The sequence below is a fragment of the Somniosus microcephalus genome, chromosome 23 (assembly GCF_052327205.1).
Source record: "Somniosus microcephalus isolate GS21.2 chromosome 23, FLI_Smic_1.0, whole genome shotgun sequence".
NCBI classification, from domain to species: Eukaryota; Metazoa; Chordata; class Chondrichthyes; order Squaliformes; family Somniosidae; genus Somniosus; species Somniosus microcephalus.
The window spans coordinates 37,026,077-37,043,590 of NC_141009.1; the positions used below are offsets into that span (position 1 = coordinate 37,026,077).

Here is a 17,514-nt window from a genome sequence, read left to right on the forward strand (position 1 = left end):
GCAATGCCTTCACTTCACTGAGAAAGGTGTCACAGCAATCTCGTCAGGGACGCTATACAGATGAGTTGGCATTTGTTCAAATGTGACAGTGTCTGAAATGCTGTTACTGTTGAAATGTTTGTATTAAAAAGCACAATACATCTTTCTGCTATTTTCAGTGCAATTTGCAGCAGTGAAATTAAACTCTCAGCTTTCTGTACACTTAAGAGGTTTCTATGCCCAAACCGTGTAGAAATATTTTAGCCTCCTCTCTGTTTTAGTTCTTTTCTCACATAGATTGATTAAAAAAAAAGAGAAACCTGGGTGATGAGCCACAGCTCATTCCCAGACACTGCCAAAGTCGAAATGAGTAGATGATAATTCAGGAAGTAGCCATTAACTTGGGTTAAGCTTGGGTTTTAAGAGCCTGAAGGCTGTGAGCAGAAGGTAAGGAGTTCCTGTGATGGATATCCGAGATGGTGCTTCTTCAACAGCATCTCCCCAACCTGCACCTTCCACCACCTAGAAGGGCAAGAGCAGCAGGCGAATGGGAACACCACCACCTCCAAGTTCCCATCCAAGTCGCCGTTCCTTCATTGTCGCTACGTCAAAGTCTTGGACCTCCCTCATCGCACTGTGGGAGTACCTTCACCACACGGACTGCAGCGGTTCAAGAAAGCAGCTCACATCACCTTCTCAAAGGCAGCTAGTGATGGGAAATAAATGCTGGCCTTGCCATCGACACCCACATCCAGAGAATGTATTTTGAAACATCTGAGTAAGGAATTACTCATCTGAATAGAGATTAAAAAGACAAATTCTCGCTATTGGAAGTTTGGAATGAAAATAGTCAGTATCTGTATGAGAGAGACAGGTTAACATTTCAGGTGGACTCTACAGTAAAACTGATAACCTCTGGTTACATTTTTACATAATAAAGGAAACTCCAGAACACTTAGAAGATAATTTTTACAATTTTGTATTCCTGGCAGGCACAGTTCTGTGCTGGGCAAAAGAATTGTAAAAAAAAATCCTGCAGTCTGTAGGTGCAGTTTCATGATAACAGTGCAAGCTGGAGTTTTAAATGTTGTGAAAGCATTGAGTTGCGCAGTGATTTTGAATCTAACGGGTCAGTTTTAACCCTGCCCGCCCACTGTGGCAGTTAGAATCACTACAGAGTACTTGCCGCCTCATATGCTAATCAAGTACTGTGAAGTTCACGCCAGTGAATAAGTCACACTCCAGGATCACAGGATGTTATGTCAAAATGTGATCTTACAACAGGTAAATCAATGGAATGTTTTTCAAGTTCTTATAAACAGGTTGTTGCTATAAGTGGACTTTGCTTAATTTGCAAGTGGAGATATAGCTGGGAATTTCCTCGGGAATTCTTCCCCATTGGCCACCGTAATTTCGGTGGAAGTTACGACAGTTAACCAGGAGAACCCCCATGGAAATCCAACACACCCCACCTCCCGCCATAAGCACCGGCATTTAATTATACTGTAAATAGCAAAATTTGAACTCTGTAAAGACCAATAATTCTACTGCCTACATTTCAGCCATCAAACTAAAGTCACATCTGCTGAAGAATTACAGATTAGAGAGAGTGTCCTGATAAGGAGCAGGCAAGAACCATATGAAATATATCACAGATCAGTAACTGTGAAGCTTTTGTGTTGGAAAATAAAAACTTCATGAAATCAGATCTGCCTGAACAGTAATTATGGTTCAGCACCAAATCCATATGAAAGTGTAATAGTTAATTCATTGGATCAGCACTTTTATCTGATACTTGACTTTGTCAAGCCATTGTAACTAAAGCTAACGTGGAAATTATATTCATTTTGCATGGCTTGTTATTCCAGTAATACCAAAAAAGGATTCTCCTAGGGCACAGAGATTATAGAACCTCTATAAAATGGTTACCTTCTGCGAAAGCTCTCTCTGATGCCATTAGATGTGTATTATTATTATTACATTTCCATAATGATACTGCCAAATACCCTTTCATTATTTCTAGTCAAACACTGGGAGTCCTTTTCATTGTAGCACCAGTTACAGACTATTATACGTTGTACACCGCATGAAATTATATTAGGACTATTTTAATTTATCAAGTGATGAGAAGGGGTTCATTGCTGAAGAACTGCCCTGGAAAGAGAAGGTGCTAGCCTTTCATCAAGCCTTCAAAAACCAGAACAAAGCATCTCAGATTGATAGAAAGTCTAAAGAAATGGCTCCTCCTTCCCCTCACTGTTCTTTGTGCCAGATGAACAGTTCTATACAAAGTTGAACAAAAATAGAAATTTCTATCACTGGACTGTGGAGTGTACTGATGCTCCATTCTCCTGCAATGTCAGCCTTCACTTTGATGGGCACTAACCCATGTACAAAACAACTCTCACTGATCCTTACATGGAATATTTGAACTTCTGGAATTTTGTGAGGTGGAACAAAGGGGGAAGGTCACTTCTGGGAGCAGGTTTGGAATTTAGATCATTACAGATTGTTACAGATTTAATTTCGTACTGTATTTTTAATAACAGGTAATGAAATATTTTCTGTCTATCAGCATCTCCCTAATAAGATGAATGTACCAGTATTCAGTAATAAAAGAGTGAGGACTTTGGTTAAAAAAAAAAATGGAGCCCTGTTAAAGACAACCACAACTTGCATTCATAGAGTGCTTTTAACATTAAAAAACTGTTCCCAAATGCTTCACAGATATAACGGGAAACAATGGATGCCAAGCTCAAGAAGGAGATTCAATCCCCACCACTTACACCAGCCACGCTTATCACAGACGGCCGCCTATATTGGGCAAATGTCACTAACCATTTGTCAGTACCAGAGAAGTCAATTACAAAAGCATTGTTTATAACATAGTCAACACGCTGGCTATTTCGAGCAGTTCTGTAGGTTCTTCAATAAATTTGCACCTCGTTAATCCCCTGTATTTGTGAAATTGGTCCTCTCTATTGGTAATTGGATTCATTAAAGGCATCAAAATAGAGCCGTGAAGGGGGAGAGAGAGAAAAGCACAACCGAAACTGGCCATGAGTTCATAGGCTGACTTATTGATTGATTTCAGCCTATGGAGAATATCTTAGCCAGCTTCAGTCTGTTAGAGTAACGAAATGAAGCTTAACACTGAGATTGAAAGGAATAGACTTAACCTATTATGGCTTAACTGGCCATTGCTTATAGCGGGCAAATCGCTTTAACAGCAATGCACCCTCGCTCGGTGGTGAGGACTGTATTAACAGCGGTGATCAAAAGGTTGGTCAAGGAGGTGGGTTTTAAGGTGGTCTTAAAGGAGGAGAGGTAACACAGATTTCTCGAGAGTGGGAGGTCAATGTCTGAGGACACAGCAACCAATGGTGGGGCAAAGAGTGGGGATGTGCACAAGAAGAACTGGGGGATCGGGGGGAATTTTAGGGCTGGAGGAGGTTAGAATCATACAGCACAGAAAGAGGTCATTCAGCCCATCGAGCCTGTGCCAGCTATTAGTCCCACTCCCCTTAGAGGAGGCAAGGTCATGGACGGATTTAGGCACAAGATTGATAGTTTTAAATTTAAGTTGCTGGAGACCGGGGGACAATGTAGGTTAGCAAGGACTGGGATGATGGGTGAATGGCACTCGTAAGATAGGATATAGGCAGTAGAGTTTCGTGTGAGCTGAAGCTTACAGGTTAAGAATGAGAGATGTACCAGGGCAGCATCAGAATAATTGAGTCTGGCAGTGACAAAAGTATGAACGAGGCTTTCAGCAGCAGATGGGCTGAGGTAAGGACGGAGGTGGACAATGTCATGGAGTGGAAATAGGCAGTCTTTGTGATGGAGAAGACGTGAGATTGAAAGCTCAGCTCATGGTTAAGTAGAGTGCCGAGGATGCGTTTGGGGCAGGATCCGAAGGGGATGATTTTGATTTTCCCAATGTTTAGGTCGAGAAAATTACGGCTCATACAAGACTGGATGTTATATAAGCAGTCTGACAACACAGAGGCAGTGGAGAGGTTGAGAGAGGTATAGGTGGGTGTCATTAGCATGCAAGTCATAGCTAGCCCCTTGGTTTTAAATGATGCCATCAGTGGGCAGCATGTAGTTGAGGAAGTGGAGGGGGTGAAGAATGGATCCTTGGGGGACTCCTGAGGTGATGGTGTACAGGTGATAAGAGATGCCATTGTTAGAGATGCTCTAGCTACAATCGGATAGATAAGAGTGAAACAAAGCAAAGGACAGGGAGTTAAACAATGGAGGAGATGTATTGGAGGAGAATGGTGTGGTCAATTGTGAGTACTTTCTTCAAATGGCTGGGGAAGGTCCATATAAGCTGCAGAGAGATCATGGACGATGAGGAAGAATAATCCATCATGGTCATCGCCACAGTCATAGAGTGTGTCATTTATGCTTTTGGGTAAGGCCATTTCAATGCTGAGGGGTGGAAAGCTGATTGGAGGGATTGATATAGAATTGTGGGGAGAGGTGGGCATGGATCTGGCAAATGATGACATGTTCAAGGATCATGGAGCGGAAAGAAAGGTTGGAGATGGGGGCTAATTAATGAGGACTGCAGCGGTTCAAGAAGGCGCTATTTAAGAAAGGAGGGAGAGAGAAAACGAGGAACTACAGACCAGTTAGCCTGACATCAGTAGTCGGGAAAATGCTTGAATCTATTATTAAGGATCTGGTAACAGGGCACTTAGAAAATAATAATAGGATTGGGTAGAGTCAACATGGATTTCTGAAAGGGAATTGTGTTTGATGAATCTGTTGGAGTTTTTTGAGGTTGTAACTAGAAGAATAGATAAGGGGGAACCAGTGGATGTGGTGTATTTGGATTTTCAGAAGGCATTCGATAAGGTGCCACACAAGAGGTTATTGAACAAAATTAGGGCTCATGGGATTGGGGGTAATATACTAGCATGGATTGAGGATTGGTTAACGGACAGAAAACAGAGAGTAGGAATAAACAGGTCATTTTCGGGTTGGCAGGCTGTAACTAGTGGGGTACTGCAAGGATCAGTGCTTGGGCCTCAGCTATTCACAATCTACATCAATGATTTGGATGAGGGGACCAAATGTAATATATTCAAGTTTGCTGATGATACAAAGTTGGGTGAGAATGTAAGTTGTGAGGAGGGTGCAGAGAGGTTTCAAGGTTATATAGACAAGCTAAGCGAGTGGGCAAGAACATGGCAAATGGAATATATTGGCCCAGATATTCCGATCCCTACGGGTGGGTATGCGCTGTGTACTCGCCCGTAAGGGCATCGGAAATGCCGGTTTCAGGCAGGCGCTGAAAACCGGCATTTCCGATCTGTCAAGAATACTCTTGACAGATCCTCCGCCTACCCTGGAGAAACATAGAAACATAGAAGATAGGAGCAGGAGTAGGCCATTCGGCCCCTCGAACCTGCTCCGCCATTCAATGCGATCATGGCTGATCATCCAAATTCAGTACCCGGTCTCTGCTTTCTCCCCATACCCCTTGATCTCTTTAGCTTTACGAAATATATCCAACTCCTTCTTGAATATATTTAATGAATTGGCCTCTACTGCCTTCTGTGGTAGAGAATTCCACAGGTTCACCACTCTCTGGGTGATGAAATTCCTCCTCATTTCTGTCCTAAATGTCTTACCCCTTATACTTAGACTGTGACCCCTGGTTCTGGACTCCCCGACCATCGGGAACATCCTTCCTGCATCCAGTCTGTCCAGTCCTGTCAGAATTTTATAAATTTCAATGAGATCCCCTCTCATTCTTCTAAACTCCAGCGAATACAAGCCCAATCGACCCAATCTCTCCTCAGACGTCACTCCTGCCATCCCAGGTATCAGCCTGGTGAATCTTCGCTGAACTCCTTCCATGGCAAGAACCTCCTTCCTCAGATAAGGTGACCAAAACTGCACACAATACTCAAGATGTGGTCTCATCAAGGCCCTGTACAACTGCAGGAAGACATCCTTGTTCCTGTACTCAATCCCTTTCGCTACGAAGGCCAACATGCCATTTGCCTTCTTAACCGCCTGCTGCACCTGCATGCTTACCTTCAGCGACTGGAGCACAAGGACACCCAGGTCTCGTTGCACTTTCCCTTCTCCCAATCTATTGCCATTCAGATAATCTGCCTTCCTGTTTTTGCCACCAAAGTGGATAACCTCACATTTATCCACGTTATATTGCATCTGCCATGCTTTTGCCCAATCACCCAACCTGTCCAAATCATCCTGGAGTTTCTCGGCATCCTCCTCACAGCACACACGCCCACCCAGCTTTGTGTCATCTGCAAATTTGGAGATATTACATCTAGTTCCCTTGTCTAGATCATTAATATATATTGTGAATAGCTGGGGTCCTAGCACCAATCCCTGCGGTACCCCACTAGTCGCTGCCTGCCACTCGGAAAAAGACCCGTTTATTCCAACTCTTTGCTTCCTGCCTGCCAACTAGTTCTCTATCCAAGACAATACCTTGCCCCCAATCCCATGTGCCTTTAATTTTACACGCTAATCTCTTATGCGGGACCTTATCGAAAGTCTTCTGAAAGTCCAAATACACCACATCCACTGGTTCTCCCTTATCTATTTTACCAGTTACATCCTCAAAAAATTCCAGTAGATTAGTCAAGAACGATTTACCTTTTGTAAATCCATGTTGACTTTGTCCGATCCTGTCACTGTTTTCCAAGTGCTTTGGTATTACATCTTTTATAATGGACTCTAGCATTTTCCCCACTACCGATGTCAGGCTTCCCCGTTTTCTCTCTACCACCTTTTTTGAATAGTGGGGTAACATTAGCTACCCTCCAATCCATGGGTACTGTTCCAGATTCCATCGAATGCTGGAAGATGATCAGCAAAGCATCAACTATTTCTAGGGCCACTTCCTTAAGTACCCTAGGATGTAGATTATCAGGCCCTGGGGATTTATCGGACTTCAATCCCATCAATTTCCCTAACACCATTTCCCTACAAATACTGATTTCTTTCAGTTCCTCCCTTTCATCAGACCCTATGTTCCCCGACATCTCTGGGAGGTTATTTGTGTCCTCCTTTGTGAAGACAGAACCAAAATATGTATTTAATTGGTCAGCCATTTCTTTGTTCCCCTTTATAAATTCCCCTGATTCTGACTGCAAGGGACCTACGCTTGACTTCACCAACCTTTTTCTCTTCAGATATCTATAAAAGCTTTTACAGTCAGTTTTTATGTTCCCTGCAAGCTTACTGTCATATTCTATTTTCCCTTTCTTAATAAATCCCTTTGTCCTCCTTTGTTGAATTCCAAACTACTCCCAATCCTCAGGTTTACTGCTTTTTCTGGCCAATTTATATGTCCTCTCCTTGGCTCTTATGCTATCCCTAATTTCCCTTGTTAGCCATGGTTGAGTCACCTTTTTTGTTTTATTTTTATGCCAAACTGGGATGAACAAATTCTGTAGTTCATCCATGCGGTCTTTGAATGTTTGCCATTGCCTATCCACCATCAACCCTTTGAGTGACATTCCCCAATCAATCCTCCCCAACTCGCGCCTCAGACCATCGTAGTTTCCTTTATTTAAATTTAGGACCCTAGTCCCTGAGTCAACAACTTCGTTCTCCATTTTAATGAAGAATTCGATCATATTATGATCGCTCCGACCCAAGGGGCCTCGTACAACAAGATTGCTAATTAATCCTTTCTCGTTACATAATACCCAGTCTAAGATGGCCTGTTCTCTGGTTGGTTCCTCGACATATTGGTCCAGGAAACCATCCCGTCAACACTCCAGGAATCCCTCCTCCACAGTATTGTTACTAATTTGGTTAGCCCAATCTACATGTAGATTAAAGTCACCCATGATGACTGCTGTGCCCTTATTGCACGCTTCTCTAATTTCCCTTTTAATGCCATCCCCGACCTCCGCATTACTGTTTGGAGGTCTACATACCACTCCCACTAACTTTTTCTGCCCCTTGGTATTTCTCAGTTCTACCCAAACAGATTCCACATCATCAGAGCTAACATCCTTCCTTACAATTGTGTTAATCCCTTCTTTAACCAGCAATGCTACCCCACCTCCCTTTCCTTTTTGCCTATCTTTCCTGAATATTGAATACCCCTGGATGTTGAGTTCCCAGCCTTGGCCACCCTGGAGCCATGTTTTCGTAATCCCAATCAAATCATATTCGTTTACCTCTATTTGCGCAGCTAATTCATCCACCTTATTACGAATGCTCCTCACATTAAGACACAAAGCCTTCAGGCTTGTTTTTTTAATGCTCTTAGACCTATTAGAATTATTATTTACTGTGGCCATGTTTGATTTAAACCGTTGATAATTGTAATGTATGTACCTTTAAGGGGGAGAACTACTTTTTACAGCTCCTGTATCCTGTAGTACCGGCAGTGACCACACCTGTATATAAACCCTGAGTAGTGATCTGATCAGTTGCAGTTTGAACCCTCATTCAGTAAACACCTGTTGATCGTTCCCTGCAGTCTGTTGTCTGATTATTGAAGGACACAACATTAAGATACATGGGTATAACATTGGCGACGAAGCAGATTCGAACCTACCTGCAACTCTGCATCACCTCCCAGGGATTCGCTCCTGGAGAACAGTGGAAGGAGGTCGAGTCCAGAAGCACGGGCGTCGACCACGGGTAACCGCCCAGTCATCCAGCGGAGATTTGAGCATCGCAGGGGAGGCTGTCGAGAGCCAGGCTTGGCTTTCCAGTCACGGTGGTCCAGTGAAACGGGCTGGCAACAGGTACTGCGCAAACCCTTCCCGGACAGCGGTAGCTAGAGCCGACCGAGCGGCACAGAAAAAGGCCGAGCAGCGTCGACGGGGGAGAGAGAGAGGGCAGAGCGCACAGGGCGCAGCCGGTGTTCAGGACCGAGCGGCGTCAACGGGGAGAGAGACGAGAGAGAGCAGAGCACAGCCGGTGTTCAAGGGCCGAGCAGCGTCAACGGGGGAGAGAGGCGCGCAGGAAAATGCGAGGCGCTGCCATTACCACGAGGACCGCAGAGAGCGGCATTGGCAGCAGCGCATGAAACCCACAGGACGTCACCATTTGCCACGAGGACCGCCGAGACCGGCGTTGGCAGCAGCGCGGGAGACGCCATTTTAAGCCGCAGCGGGGAAGAAAGGAAAGCGCGGGAGACGCCATTTTAAGCCAGTCTAACCACACCCAAAAATGCCGAAGAGTGGCAGTATCACAGCGTTCGACAATGAAGTCGAAGATTGGACGACATATGTCGAACGCATAGAAGTATACTGCAAGGCGAATGAAGTGCCAGATGACAAGAAAGCGCTGGTATTGTTGAATTCAATGGGTTCAAAAACGTATGGCTTACTACGAAACCTAGTAACCCCAGAGAAGCCAGTCGAAAAGGATTTTGAAAACATAGTGTCAATCCTACAGGACCACTTAAACCCCACACCGCTGCTGATAGCAGAAAGATTTAAGTTTCACAAAAGGAACCAGCATAAAGATGAAAGTAATGCTGAGTATTTAACGGAACTGCGCAAGCTATCGAAACACTGCCAGTTTGGAACGATACTACCAGAAACTTTAAGGGACAAGTTTGTGTGTGGGCTTCAAAGTGAAGGAACCCAGAAACGGCTTCTATCAGAAAAGGATCTTACGCTGGACAAGGCTTTCAGCATTGCAGTATCACACGAAGCAGCAGCATGGGGCGCTGCAGAGATACAACGGAGACCGCAAGAATATGGCACAAATGAAATGTCATACGGAACAGAGAAGTGCTATCGCTGCGGCAGAACAACACACGACCAGAATGATTGCTGGTTCAAAGACAAGTGTGCAGACAGTGTGGAAAAGTAGGACACATAGCACGAGTCTGCAGGTCAGGAAAGAAAACCAGCAGCAAGAAATCTCCACAGGAGAAGTACAAGAAGGTACATAAGGTGACGGAGAGTAGTTCAGACGAACAGAAGAGTGATACAGACTCCGGAAGCAAGGAGTTGGGTTGTCTGAAACTACATAATGTGATCAAAACGGAGGATCAGTAAACTATCTGGGTCACGCTCAAGATAGCAGGAGTCCAAGTGAAAATGGAATTGGACACAGGATCAGCCCTAACAGTCATAAACCGAAGGGACTACAAGATTGTCTTGAAGACACACACGGGGCAAAAAGTCTACCCCAAAGGAAAAATAAGGGTGAACGTTATATATAACGGCAAGGAAGCACCAAAAATGGACCTATATGTATTGCCAGATGGAAGACCACCACTACTAGGACGTGAATGGATCCGGAAGATACAGCTAGATTGGCATTCCATACAAGCACTGACTGTAGATGCCAAAAAGGATGACGACGTCACACCTGGATGACTGTCAAAAATGCTAACTGACGCACAAGAGGTGTTCCAGCCAGGACTCGGAACACTAAAAGGCATAACAGCGATGATCAAAATAGAGGAAAATGCAAGCCCAAAGTTTTTTAAGGCCAGACCGGTACCTTATGCGATCCGCCCAGCCGTCGAAGCAGAGCTGGAAGGTTTGGAACGTTCAGGAGTACTGTCCAGAGTGGACTGGAGCGAGTGGGCTACACCCATCGTTCCTGTAATGAAGAGGTCATTGAGTAATACGCCTGGGGAACCAAAGAAGGTTCGCATCTGTGGGGACTTTATGATGACAGTGAACCCAGTCCTTCACACTGTACAATATCCGCTTCCGCGGATTGAAGATATTTTCGCCTCGCTACCTGGAGGGAAACGCTTCACTAAGATTGATCTGGCCCAGGCGTACATGCAAATGGAGGTAGAAGAAGCCTCGAAACAGTACCTCACAATCAACACTCATAAAGGTCTCTACCAATACAACCGGCTGGTGTTCGGGGTAGCATCAGCTCCGGCTATTTGGCAAAGGGCAATGGAACAAGTCCTGCAAGGGATTCCAGGGACCCAGTGTTATTTGGACGACATCCTGGTCACGGGCAAAAATGACAGTGATCACCTCGCCAACCTGGAGCAGGTGCTCACTAGATTGAACGAATATGGGCTCTGAGCTAATCGCCACAAATGCGAGTTTTTCCAGAAGCAGATCTCGTATTGTGGCCACGTTATTGATAAAGAGGGGTTACATAAGTCCCCATAAAAGATTGAGGCTGCAGTCAAGGCTCCAGCACCGGAAAATGTGTCACAACTGAGGTCGTTCCTCGGGCTGGTGAACTACTACCATAAGTTCTTGCCGAATTTGTCTACCGTACTACACCCACTGAACACCCTACTGCAAATGGGGGTACCATGGAAGTGGAGTGACGAATGTAAATAAGCTTTCCAGAAGAGCAAAGCATTGATCACATCAAAAGAGGTGTTGGCTCATTTCAACCCAGCACTACCAATTCGGTTGGCGTGTGATGCATCACCCTATGGCATTGGAGCGGTGCTGTCGCACAAATTCCCGGACGGCTCGGAGAGGCCAGCAGCCTTTGCATCTCGGTCACTAACCTCAGCCGAGCGTAACTACGCCCAGATTGACGGAGGCCCTCAGCCTAGTGTGGGGAGTGAAAAAGTTCAATCACTATCTGCACGGGCAGAAGTTCACCTTGCTGACTGACCACCAACCACCACTTGTCTCCATCTTTAATCGAAAGAAGGGCGTTCCGGTGATGACTGCGCAACGGCTACAAAGATGGTCCCTTTTTCTAGGGGCGCACCAATATGAAATCGAGTATAAGGGCACGAAACAGCATGGAAACGCTGATGGGCTATCACGCCTGCCACTGCCTACTGCGGAGGAAGCACCAGCAGTGGATCCTGTCGAAATATTTCATTCGACTATAATTGAATGCTTGCCAGTAACTAACGCTGGTATAGAGAAGGAGACCTGAAATGACCCGACACTGTCTCGGGTATATTTGACGGTGAAGGGATGGCGCGCACATGGCGACTCACTGTTGCCAGCATTCTCATCCAGAAGAGAACAGCTGTCAGTATGCCAGGGGACCTTGATGTGTGGATCCCGAGTGGTAATTCCACCCAAGTTAAGGGAGAGAGTGCTCAATGAGCTTCACGAAGGTCATCTGGGAGGGGTGAAAATGAAAAGCCTTGCTAGGGCTTATGTGTGGTGGCCGGGGATCGATCAGCAAATCGAGGACCTAACCAAGAGCTGCTCAGGATGCCAGAAGGTCCAAAATGCGCCACCACATGCCCCTCTACACCCATGGGAGTGGCCCTCATCTCCATGGCAATGGGTGCATATTGATTTTGCTGGTCCATTCATGGACTCAATGTTTTTAATAGCCGTGGATGCGCACTCGAAATGGCCTGAGGTGATCAACATTTCCTCCACCACCACGGAGAAAACTATTGCAGTCCTACGGACCATTTTTGCCAGGAACGGCTTGCCAGAGCAGATTTGCACTGATAACGGACCACAGTTTGTGTCCGAAGAGTTTCGAAGATTTATGAAAAGGAATGGGGTAAGGCATTACACATCCGCCCCGTATCATCCAGCCACAAATGGATTGGCTGAGAGGTTCGTACAAACCTTTAAAAAAGCAGTAAAGGCCATGTGCGATGACGACATTCCACTACAGCATAAGGTGGACAATTCCTGTTAGCCTACTGCGACACATGCAGTCACCAACCAGGCCCCGGCCATGATGTTCTTTAACCGAAGGTTGAGATCTCGTCTGGATTTGCTCAGACCAAATGTACGAAGAGATGTTGAGAGTAAGCAATTCCAGCACATCAATGAGAAGCCGACAAGGAGCTTCAATGTAGGGCAACCAGTCTTGGCCCGCGACTACCGAACAGAGAAATGGCAACCAGGAACGATATGCACACGGCAGGGGCCACTAATGTACACAGTGGATGTTGGGGAGAACATTGTGAGACGCCATGCTGACCAGATCCTAGAGTCACAGGAACGAGTCAACCCCATGTCTCGGCCATACGTACCTGGTGAGGAACCCGACGTACAGGTCGCATCTACCTCAAACAATAGCATTGGAAGCTGATGAATCAACTGACGACAGGGTGTTAGAATCACCTCCGCACCAAGAGCGAGACACTCGGGAAAAGCGTTATCCAGAAAGAATCAGGAAGCCTCCCCAAAGACTGAATTTATAAATAGACTATTTTCAGCTAATGTTGCATGTTAAAAGTGTTAATTGTAATTAGTTTGATATTTAATTGTTAAATGAGTGTTATGGTACTGTTAATCTAAAAGGGGAGGAATTGTAATGTATGTACCTTTAAGGGGGAGAACTACTTTTTACAGCTCCTGTATCCTGGAGTACCGGCAGTGACCACACCTGTGTATAAACCCTGAGTTGTGATCTGTACAGTCAGTTGCAGTTTGAACCCTCATTCAGTAAACACCTGTTGATCGTTCCCTGCAGTCTGTTGTCTGATTATTGAAGGACACAACATTAAGATACACGGATATAACAATTTCTCTGACTGCCACTTTTGTTTTTCTCCTTCCTATCTTTTGCTTTTATCCTTGTTTCACTTTCCTCTGCCCCCCTGCTCAGTTTCCCAACCCCCTGCCATTTTAGTTTAAACCCTCCCCAACAGCACTAGCAAACACCTCCCCTCGGACATCGGTCCCGGCCCTGCCCAGGTGCAAACCATCCGGTTTGAACTGGTTCCAATGTCCCAGGAATTTGAATCCCTCCCCTTTGCACCATTCCTCTAGCCACGTATTCATCTGAAATAGCCTTCTATTTCTACTCTGACTAGCACGTGGCACTGGTAGCAATCCTGAGATTACTACCTTTGAGGTCCTATTTTTTAATTTGCCTCCTAACTCCCTATATTCAGCATTTAGGACCTCATCCCGCTTTTTACCTATATCGTTGGTACCTATATGCACCACGACAACTGGCTGTTCACCCTCCCCTTCCAAGATGTTCTGCAGCCGCTCGGAGACATCCTTGACCCTTGCACCAGGGAGGCAACACACCATCCTGGAGTCTCGTTTGCGGCCGCAGAAACGCCTATCTATTCCCCTTGCAATAGAATCCCCTATTACTATAGCTCTACCCCTCTTTTTCCTCCCGCCCTGTGCAGCAGAGCCACCCCTGGTGCCAGGAAGTTGGGTGCTGCTGCCTTCCTCTGATAAGACATTCCCCCCCAACAGTACTCAAAGTAGTGTACCTGTTTGAGAGGGGGATGTCCACAGGGGACCCCTGCACTACCTGCCTGTGCCTAGTACTCTGTCTGTTGGTCACCCATTCCCTTTCTGCCTGTCCAACCTTTGCCTGCGGTGTGACCAAGTGATCAAACGTGATATCCACAACATCCTCAGCCTCGCGAATGGTCCAGTATGTATCCAATTGCAGCTCCAGCACCGCAATGCGGTCTGCCAGTAGCTGCAGCTGGGCCTCTACGGGCGGATAGTTCCGCTTTTTGGAGACCCTCCACTCAAGGAAACCCTTACAATTCTTACGCCTGGTAAAAGCAGACGTAAGGCCTGATTTTACCAGGATAAGAGTTGAAAGAAGTTTTTAAAATTTTTTTCACTGATTTAGCATTTAAAAATACTTTTTAAAAAAAGGTATGTTTATTTTTAGCCCCGTAAAAAACTTAAATTATTTTTTCAAAAAGTTAAATTTTTGTTTAAAATACTTAATTTATTGTAATTTCAAGTTATTTTAAAAATGTGATTTAAAAAAAAAAAAAAAAATTATTTGAAGTTTTACTATGTTTTTGAGGGTGATCTCCATTCATATATTTGACAGGTCTTCCTGTCAAGTGTATGAAGGGAGATTCCCTTCTGTGATTGGCTCCCCATGGCCCACATGATACCAGGGACACTGCGAACTACCTGCGCCTCTGGGATACGTGGGCCTTGCGCACTTGGAGTTTGGAGAGGCCCAGGATCGGAAGCGTGTGCGTCCCGGGAGCCCTCAGGTAATGGCGTAGATTTTTCCTGATCGCAGGTCTCTGCCCGTGTGAGGCCTGCGATCGGAAAATACGGGCCAATGTGGAGAAATGCGAAATTATCCACTTTGGTATGAAAAATAGAAAAGCAGCGTATTTTTTAAATGGTGAGAGATTGGGACATGTTGGTGTTCAGAGGGACCTGGGTGTCCTTGTACACGAATCACTGAAAGTTAACATGCAGGTACAGCAAGCAATTAGGAAAGCAAATGGTATGTTGGCCTTTATTACAAGAGGATTTGAGTATAAGAGTAAAGACATCTTACTGCAATTATATAGGGGCCTGGTGAGACCACACCTGGAGTATTGTGTACAGTTTTGGTCTCCTTACCTAAGGAAGGATATACTTGCCATTGAGGGAGTGCAACGAAGGTTCACCAGACTGATTCCTGGGATGGGGGGATTGTCTTATGAGGAGAGATTGAGTAGACTAGGCCTAGAGTTTAGAAGAATGCTACTAACGGGATCTCCAAAGTCAGTACAAGGCGTGGATGTGAACAAAATGGCATCTGCTACGGCCAGCATGTGCACTCCCAAAAAGATGGTTTCGACCCATAACTCCAATGGCAGCATAAACACCGACACCTTGCAGATAGAAATGCTCAAAAAGCATGGCCGCAGGTGGGCTAAAGAGCTGTCGGCTTCCTCTGCACAAGCCAGTAAAGCAGTTTTTGGAATCAGTCAGCCAGTACAGACCTTCCCCAGCTATTAGAGAGAGTGCTCACTTCTTTTAATGTTGATCTGGATGTGGTAAGACGCACCCTGTCTTATAAATGGGGCCATGTCTACAGCAGTGAGACTGCGAGCAGCCAATGCAGAACCACTTCAGGAAGTGATTGATGCAGAAAATCTTCATTTTCTCTTCCTTCACACAAGGAAACAACACACTGAGCAAAAATGCTACAAGTAGTTTCTTTTTAAGCAATAAGACTCCCAGTTGGCCAAAGGAGCGAATGAATAAGAACAAAAGTCTACTGCTTAAAGTGGTCTGTCAAATCCAAGGTATTGGTAGTGACATCATTGCATTACTGATAATCCTCTAGGCTGTACTCGGTATGTAAAAAGTAGAAGGCACTTAGTGAACAGGTCACAGCATGAGGCAGAATCTAATCCTCACCTAGATGTAAGTTAAAGCAAAAGATAGAGGGGCAAACGCACTGGGGAAAAGATCACACTGCAACAGTCTTCTAATAGAGAATGTGGCATGATAGATGCACTCTGCATCATGGACCTTTCCCAGGCATCAATCACTGCAAATTGCAAAAATAGGAGAACATTATTTTAAGAAATCTGTCAACTTCTAAGCAAACAATTCAAATAGATTTTGTATGAAAGTCCACTTCAAATCAACTAAACATCAAATCACAGTTTAATCAACACTTTCCCAGATACAGAAAAATTTTGCTCCACTGCAGAGATTATATATGTATAAACACATAATACTATAATTATTTTTAAACAACAAAATTAATTTGCAATTCATTTCTGCCCTCCTTACTTTACAACAACCTGCCAATGGCTAAACCTTGCATTTCACATTTCCTCCAAGGGTGTAGGAAGCATCTGCGACTTACAAAATTGCATATAAGTTTATTTTTTGTCAGATCAGCAGAAAAGAGGAGGGATTAAGAACATCACTCATTAAAAGCCATTTTACCCGGTGGGTAGCAGCTGGTCCATCAATATCTACAAAGTCAGTGTCTGTGCTCGAGTCCCAGGAGATGGAAGGTCAGGCATCTGTTGGGGAGGGCGAGGCACAATTGATTTGATCTGGTGTCCGTGCCTCAAATTTTTAGCTATACCCCTAGTTTCTGGTGGTGATCAAGTTGACGAGGTACATGCTCATTATTGGAAAGTCTGTGGCCGTGTGGAAATACTTGCTGTGCAGTAACACACAGCACCAGTCACATCTAGCTGCACAAAGTCGTTAATGTGTCGACAATTTCTATTTGCAGTTAATATTAGCATTGCTCAAAATCAAAACCAAACTACGGGGTGCTGGGAGGAAGATTACAGAAGTTGAACAAAAGCAAAATACTTTTCGGAACACCTCCGTTCAGTCTGTAAGGGTGACCTCGAGCTTCCGGTTGCCTGTCACTTTAATTCTCCGCTCCACTCCCACTCTGACCTCTCCATCCTCGGCCTCTTACACTGTTCCAATGAAGCTCAACGTAAGCTTGAGGAACAGCACCTCATCTTTGGATTAGGCGCTTTACAGCCTTCTGGACTCAACATCGAGTTCAACAATTTCAGACTATAACCTCTGCCCCTGTCTTTTTTTCCTTTTTTTTTTCTCTCTCTCTCACATGGCAGCTGTCGATCATTCGGCCATTGCCATTTACACCTCATCTAGAGCCACCTTTTTGTTTCTTAACTTGTCCCATTACCATCTCCTTTTGCCTTGCACCAATCATCCCTTTTGTCTCTTAATCTCTCCTGCCTTCCATCCTATCACAGACCTCCCCTCCCCCCTTTCCCTGCCCCTACACTTGCTTAAAAAACCTGTTCCATCTCCAACTCATTCCAGTTCTGACGAAGGGTCATCGATCTGAAACGTTAACTCTGTTTCTCGCTCCACAGATGCTGCATGACCTGCTGAGTATTTCCAGCATTTTCTGTTTTTA

At 45.0% G+C, this 17,514-nt stretch overlaps 1 protein-coding gene across 1 annotated transcript in view; it reads left to right on the plus strand.

The window, feature by feature from the left end:
* cacna1ba (calcium channel, voltage-dependent, N type, alpha 1B subunit, a) overlaps positions 1-17,514 on the plus strand; it is an 820,126-nt gene that overhangs the window by 500,333 nt on the left and 302,279 nt on the right. The gene's annotated exons all lie outside the window — the stretch shown is intronic.